Raw genomic sequence first — 8,576 nt, 5'->3', positions numbered from 1 at the left:
ATATATTATTTATATGGTAGGCACTGTGGAAGAACTTGGAGTCTTCAAAAGATACTGAACAAAGATACTGAACAATACTGATATAAATCTAGTCTTAACCTTCAAAGAGAACAAAGAAAAAATAGATTTCCTAGATTTAGAATTATACATTGAAAATAATCATATTCAAACAAAAACATACTATAAAGAAGTCCATGTCAATATTTACTAGCAAACAGCCATCACAATCAGAACTGGGTTAAGAATATCTCACAATGTCAATTTATCCGACTTACATGCAACTGCTCTAAAGATGATATTTTTCTACAACAAACAGAAGAATTGAAAGAAAATTTCATAGATGGATTCTATCCAAAAGATGAACTAGACATAATAATTGATAACATGAAAAATATGGATAGATCACAACTGCTAGGATATAAACATAGAGCTAAAACATCAACAGATATAATCCATTTTACAACCCAATACAATGAAATGTCTCCCCAGTTACATAAAATACTTAAAGAACATTGGGGTAAGCTAAAAAAAGATAACATTCTAAATGAGATTCTTCCAGAACAACCTTGGATCTTTTTTTAAAGGTGAACTTTAAATCAAAACTAGCACCAAGTTGCCAAATAAAACAAACATCCAAGGGAAATCAAAAGTTTAACTCCATCAAAGGTTACTATATGTCCTAGATGCATTGCATGTTATTTCATCCAGAATGCTAAGTCACTTAGGTAAAATGTACAGTAACAATAAAAGACTGAAATAATGTATTTTATTAATTGCAAAAGTAAATTTACAATTAAATGACTTGATTATTTATTTAACCGTGGGCTACGATACATAGGTCGGACAAGTAGGCCTCTCATGAGAAGACTTGCAGAACATATACGTATACAAAATTTAAAAAAAAAGCTGTGTGTGCTGTGCAAGTGCATAGTAAGTAAAACTTCTTTATTTTCAGTGTGAGACTGTGCATGTGTGTGTCTGTGTGTCTGAGTGTGTGTGTGAATATGTATGTGTGTGTGTGTATGTGTGTGTGACAGTGTGTGTGTGTGATAGGGTGTGTGACACAGGGGGTGTGGGTGGGTGGTCTGCGCTCTGTGTGCTCTTCGCATATGTGAGTGGGCGTGTGGGGGGAATGGCGCCACTGCAAGCCGCTTCCGCGCATGCGTGGTGTCCGTCATCGGCGCCATCACTACTGCGCATGCGCAGCATGTTAGCGGGCGTGTGGGGGGAACGGCGGCCGTTAGGAGCGGCGCCGGCGGCTATCGCCACCGCATATGTCAGCGGGCGTGTGGGGGGAGCGGTGGCCGTTACGTGACATCATTTCCATTTCACATTTTCGGCTCCATGTCTCCAGTTTTGTTCCATCAAAATTGAATTGGTGCACTAAAGAAGTTTCACTTCAAAAGGTCTCACCTCCCACAGCGTATCAAACCATTTCCTAACTAAACATAACATAATCCAACCCTGAAAGGCCTTATATAGAACGTCATAGAATCTCACACTCCCAACTTGAGAGGAAGAAGCAGGATAAACCAAATAGACAGAAGCAAATCGGATTGGATTTATGAATTGAAAACTATGGCTCCTAACGGACTTAATATAGAATTTGACTTAGCAGCATTTTTCAAGAAGACTAACATTATTGCCCAGAAGTATTCCATTATAATCTTTCTTACATCCTATAAAAGACTACATTTAAGCAATCATAAAGTATATGGTCATTGTCACTAATATAGGTTTCTTATAGTCCTACTACAATACTCAGATCAGGAGCCCAATAGTTGAACATTCCATCAATCATCTTATCCAAAGTTTCCCACAGCCTCCAACCCCTTCATGGTTGAATAAGCACTATGATAGTTTCCATTTGATATTCTGGATACTCATTCATGACCAACTGTCCAGAATCATAATTTAACATCATTAGATTTTTCCTATATTCACGTAAACGGTAATTATTATTTATATTTGTACCTGTACATCTATGGCCATTGAATTTGTCGTTTCTAATATGTACGTTTATTAGAGGTAATAACTATTAATTACACATAACACTTATTAGAACTCATGCACCTTTCAGTTCTCTTAACATATATCTTATACTATATTAGTGAAAGCACTGTATGCCTGTCTGGATGTCCGGTGTCCCTAGGGGAAATCTCATTGGTCCCTTGGGCCGCCCGCCCCCGCACACCTCTCATTGGCCTGAGGTGGAGTGACGGGCCAACACACACACACACACACACACACACACACACACACACACACACACACACCACACACACAAACACATACACACACACTAGGTAGGGGGGGCGCCCCCTTGGGGGGGCGCACGATTATGTAGGGGGGGCGTGAGCAGCTTGCAGGGAAACCTGGGGGCGGCCAGAGCTGTGCACGGGCGCTCCGTGCTGCTGCTTCTATGTCTGTGTCTTGCAGAGGGGGCGGGGCCAGAAGCTCCGTGCTGCTGCTTCTATGTCTGTGTCTTGCAGAGGGGGCGGGGCCAGAAGCTCCGTGCTGCTGATTCTATGTCTGTGTCTTGCAGAGGGGGCGGGGCCTGTAGAGGGGGCGGGGCTTCTCTCTGCACACAGACAAGCCCCTCCTTCTCTTCCTGTCTGCTTCCCGTTTTCAGCAGCATGGGGGGTTGGGGGATCGGAGCATGTCGCCCACCCAGGTGAAATTGTGGAATGATTAAGTGTGTGTGTGTGTGTTTGGTGTGTTGGTGGTGGTGGTGGTGGGGGGGGGAGTGATTGTGTGTGGGGGGTGGGGGGGATTGAGTGTTTGTGGGGGGTGGGGGGGATTGAGTGTGTGTGTGGGGGGGATTGAGTGTGTGTGTGTGTGTGTGTGGGGGGGGGGGGAAGTGTGTGTGTGGGGGGGGATTGTGTGTGTGAGTGGGGGGGGGATTGTGTGTGGGGATTGTGTGGGGGGATTGTGTGTGTGTGTGTGGGGGGGGATTGTGTGTGTGTGTGGGGGGGGGTTTGTGTGTGTGTGTGGGGGGGGGATTGAGTGTGGAGATTGTGTGGGGGGATTGTGTGTGTGTGGGGGGGGGATTGTGTGTGTGTGTGGGCCTCCCTGCCATTTGCCCCCCCCTCCCCTTCCACGCCCAGGCAACGCCGGGTATATCAGCTAGTTATGAATATTATTACAATGAATCTAAGTGTTATAAGAGTGCATGGTTCTTACACACTTATTGAGAACTAGAAATTTAGTTATGCATCTTTTTAGTGTAGATGTATAAGATCCCAATATATAAGTCTGTATCCGTTCACTCAATTTGCTTAATTGTATATATTAACATCACACAGGTAGTATCATTATACAGTCGATTGCAAAGTTTTAGATTTTTCCATCTAGTTGTATATTCCTTGAGTGTATATGTATAATATTCCCTTGACACATTAGTAACCTTGTATGTCGGCAAAGGGTTAATGATAAAGACTCTTTAAAGATGGAAGGGAGTTCCCTATATCATACAAACCCCTGAGGAAACTACATCAGTCATGAAACGCGTAGGGTTAACGAGAAAGAACATCAGAGATCCCCTAAACTGCACACGAAGTCCGTGACATCACCAGTAAAAGATGGCCCAGTGCATGGGACCGCGAGGTCTGATGGAGACACAAGCAGCGTTCCTGCAGCAGAAGATTGGGACACGTTACCGAGGATTCTTCCTACTTACCTACTACTGTACTTGCTTTTGACAATTGAGCACCTTTTAAATAGGATTTCAATTTTACTTAATTAGTCTAGCCACTAATTTATCAGAAACTGCTGTTTTTACAAGCAAGATGTTTCTTGTTTTGTTCATTTTTTATTAAAGATGCATAATTTTTATATATCTTATCCCATATTGTTTGGTGATCCATAATCCATCTATTCATACTATCGTATTGTGGGCTAGAATTCTATACTTACTCCAGAAATCTAACACGTCTCATCAAGAACAGTAAAACTGCGTTTCAATTTCACCGTTTTTTCTCCTTTTTTTAAAAATTTATTTAAATATCTCCATTAGGAGCACCTTTTCTACAAACACTTGTTACATTTAATATCTTTCACTTAGATACTTGCACCACAGAAATTTGGAGGTGTTTCACTATCTTTGGGCCTCATGCAGTAAGCGTTGATAAGGGAATTATCACCATTTTATAGCCAAAATTGGGTTTGAGATTCAGTAAGCGCCGATAAGTGCTTGATTTCGCCAGGTTTCGGAGCCGATTATTTTGTTATGGCCAGTCGGCTGCCGATAAGCCTGTTTTCGCCACTGATCGCCACTTTTTTAAATCGGCTGGATTCAAAAAAAAAAACAGCTTATCGGGGCTGATCGGCACTACGAAATTGAGATGTTATGGCCGATTTCTCCCGCCAACTAAAGTTGGCAGTTTGGACGGGAGAACGATCGCTAAGGCTGCCGGAACGGCACTTAGAAAAAAAAAATCTTCTGTACATCAATGGAGTCAATGGAGCGGGGACGTATAACAGTATAGTACTGTTTACGTTTCATTGCTCACAATACAAACGTCATTTGCATTACAGTGTGGGGGGGCATTCCCTGCATTGTGTCACGGCTGACGTGTATTATTTGCATAACATTATACTTTTACATGTTTGCAGCATTTGCGGGTCACATTACTCATCATGTGATGATGTGGCAAGGGAAAATACTATACTCAACTCTTAAAGGAGAACCTCACATCATAGCACACATTTTACTGCATTGATCGACAATTGTTTACATGATGTTACACATGTCACACATGTCACACATACACCGTATATTCATGTTCCTTTACATTACACAATGCTTGTAATGTGTCACGCATCTTTAAACGTTCATGTACATCTAAATTCTCATGTTTACATCTACGTTTGGTCCTCCCTATTTTCATGACGTCACTTATTGGACGCGCAATCACATTGCATATTTACATTATAACCGTAGCATTACAAGCACTTCAACCTAACTTATACACACATGTACAGTAATTCAGCATTGGGACACCTTGTTAACTCATTCTATACCAACTATCCTCCTTACAGAAATGCATGCATATGCACACGACTATTCATTGTTGGCAACATGTCACAATAACATGCCTAATTACACATGTTACACAAAACTTTTCCCACATCAATCTCAGCCTTTTTGTCTCATTACATGACTGACTCTTGCGTTCACAAGTTTTACATGCATTGCACATGCAACTATTTATTTGCAAGCAATGTTTCTACAAAGCATCACGTCACATCATTGGCAAATATCATCATTCCCTGCAGAATACACACAACAACTGCACACAGCTTGCCACACAAGTACTTTATTATGTTCATGTAAAACCTTGCATTTTACTATGTCACCTGACATCATTATACCTATTTAAAGGACGCCCATTACCTGCTCATTCACAGCTACTCATTTCAAAATGTTGAGATTGTTTAGGAGACGGAGGAACATTCTTTTCTATGACATGCTTGATGATGAAGACAATCATATAGGGCAAGGGAGGGACACACCGAGGGACAGTGACAGGGACAGTGACGCGGATACGACAGGGACAGGGAGAGGGACAGGCCGAGGGACAGGGAGAGGGACAGGAGATCAGAGGAGAAGACAGAGGAGACAAGTTGTACCTCGTCCGCGTCTGTACAGGGAGAGAACCCTGTTAGATGGGATGAGTGAGGAGGAGATTGTAAGTCGCTATCGTTTGAGTTCAGCAGCAATCTTAGCTCTTTATCAGGAGATAAGGGGAGATTTAGATTTTTTCACAGCCAGAGGTCGTGCAGTCCCTGGGCTTGTTAAAATGCTGTGCTCATTACATTATCTTGCTTCCGCGTCATACCAGACAACTGTGGGCATAGTGGGCGGGGTCTCGCAATCTACATTCTCGCGGGCCTTGACCCAGTTTCTCTATGCACTCAATAGACGCGCTAGGAATTATATTCATTTTCCTACAGAGGCGACAGAGTGGCTGGAAGTCAGGACTGGCTTTTATAATATAGCAGGGATACCATGTGTGCTGGGTGCAATCGATTGCACACATGTTGCTTTGATTGCACCTAGTCAGAGTGAGCATGTGTACCGCAATCGGAAGCACTACCATTCACTCAATGTACAGGTGGTATGTGATGCCACGATGAGGATAATGCATGTGGTACCCAAATTCCCTGGTTCCAGTCACGATTCCTCTATCCTGAGGAACTCTTCAGTCTTCCATGCGTTCGAAGAGGGACATTTTGAATATGGTTGGCTGCTGGGTGAGTACACATTTACATGTTATAACACAAAACACATTTTTATTTAGGAATGTTGGCATTGTACAATTTGATCACTAATGTAAGCTTATGTGTGCTCCATTCATTATAGGTGACTCAGGATACGGAATTAGGCCGTGGCTCTTGACTCCGGTGCTAAACCCTCAAACTGAAGCAGAGGAGAGGTACAATGCAGCCCATATATCTACAAGATCTGTTATAGAGAGGACATTTGGCCTACTCAAGACCAGATTTAGGTGTCTGGACAGAACTGGTGGGGCTCTTCTATACAAGCCTCAAAAAGTCTCTGATATTATCCTTGCCTGTTGCATTTTGCACAATGTTGCACTCAGGCACAATGTACAATCAGACCTAGCTGAGCCTTTGGTAGACGAGCATCCCACCCATGTAGCTGCTGAAAATGAACAAACAGCCAGTGGTGGCCAGACACGACAGAATCTCATCAATTCATTTTTTTCTTGTAAGTAAAAACAGATATGTTCCAAGTTCTACTTTTATACTTACATTATGTTATCTTAACAATAATTTTTTTTTATATAACCTTCTGTTAGGACACAGATGAATATGGGTTGCATACCTTTCTTTTCTCTGCTGTGTGCACAAAGGGATGTGGCACCGGTATGTTATTGTTGCACAGGTTATATAATCCCTCTTCAATTGTACTTTAGTTGTGTGTATGTGAATACAACTGGGGTAACAAAGCACTAATATTTTAGCATTGTGTTGTTCCTTATGCTAACACAATACACATATTATGCCCATACTCATTCATGCTTCTAGTATGCTTACATACAATGTTATTGGTGCAGTGTAACATGTACATCCATATGATGTGTACACCAGGCTCATTTACATTTTGAATGTCATTAAATATACATGGTGTTGCACATTTAACACCAAATACACACTTTGATGTGTTGTTTACGGTACTGAAGATGGCATGTCAATGTTTGCAATTTATATATTGTTCCTTTGCATTATAGGTATATTTGCAGTATGACTGATCATGGTATGTATATTTGCTGACATCTCTCATAAGATGTGGCTACCTCAATCTTCCTATAATTATTTGAACTAAAAACCCAACATATTGGTTTAAACACAAATGTTACATATATGTACTTTCTGTATCATGTATATGCATTTAGCTACTCTTGAGGTTTCATGTGCATTGTATTACAAAATGATTACTCACATTTCATCACATTTTATGTATGTTTCCTTATAATTTCCATTCATGTAATATAGAGGTGTTTGGAGAAAAGGGGATAACTGTACTTATTTGTTTACTTACGGGAGCACATTCATCACTAGCATAGACACACTTTTTAAGACAACTGTTTGTGTCTCTATCAATTGGTGTAGGATCCATGTATAACACCGACAAATGATAACACCAGCTTTATTATGGTAGCTTATATCATCATATTGACTATACTATGTATTTTTAAACGATTAATAAACACCGTAAACTATAGTTAGTTAGGTTAATGAAATATACACAGAAACGTACTTCATAACATGATGGTGATGTCATATTCAGAACATCATGCATTGGAGGGGACCATAACATCTGGCCAGTAACATTATTTGCTACAGTCCCAAACCATTTTATCTACATACCCATGTAACAAGAGATTTTAAATTTAAATGGCTACTTGGTTGTAAGTGTCCTTTACATTGGGAGAAGGAGTGGCTCAGTGAGTAAAGACACACACTGGCACTGATAGTTTGAAGCAGGGGAGTCTGGTTCAATTCCCGGTGTGGGCTCCTTGTGACCTTGGCCAAGTCACTTTATCTCCCTGTGCCTCATGCGGCAAAAAAACATTTGTACGTTCCACGGGCCAGGGACCTCAGGCTGAAACATGTGTCTGTAAATCGCTGCGTACAACTAGCAGCCCTATACATGAACATGCTCATATTATTATTATTATTATTGTTACATAGTTTCGACAGTCATACGTTCCATTACACAATAGAATACACAAATGTGTTAGCAGAGTGGGAATGGTTGTTATATAAAAAACACACCATGTCATAAAATGTTAGTAGTCATTAAAGAACACTCAAGAAAAATTCAATAGGCACTATTTTGCAACATCATTATGTTAATTAAGTGCTTATGCAATATAGGCATAAGGGTATCACTTTTTTAATTGTTTGTTAATAAGCGCTGCAAGCAATATAAAATTAGTTCCATATGTAGTATAGTAGTCGGTGGCTCCTCCTCACAATCATCTCATATAAAGGTAGACTCTTCTGAAATCATACATTGATCCGATTGTATCTTCCCCGACATCTCT

General features: G+C 40.9%; 1 long non-coding RNA gene across 2 annotated transcripts in view; it reads left to right on the top strand.

Annotated features, from left to right (window-relative positions):
• Nucleotides 1-6,032: 6,032 nt before the first annotated feature.
• LOC142492974 (uncharacterized) overlaps nt 6,033-8,576 on the top strand; it is a 6,563-nt gene continuing 4,019 nt past the window's right edge. For both annotated transcript variants that reach the window (XR_012800945.1, XR_012800944.1), the window contains exons 1-3: nt 6,033-6,733; nt 6,825-6,891; nt 7,257-7,282. This is a non-coding gene — a long non-coding RNA (uncharacterized LOC142492974). The remainder of the gene's footprint in view (nt 6,734-6,824; nt 6,892-7,256; nt 7,283-8,576) is intronic.

This window comes from Ascaphus truei, chromosome 4 (genome assembly GCF_040206685.1).
Source record: "Ascaphus truei isolate aAscTru1 chromosome 4, aAscTru1.hap1, whole genome shotgun sequence".
Taxonomy (NCBI): Eukaryota; Metazoa; Chordata; class Amphibia; order Anura; family Ascaphidae; genus Ascaphus; species Ascaphus truei.
This window is presented reverse-complemented; position numbering and strand designations above follow the sequence as displayed.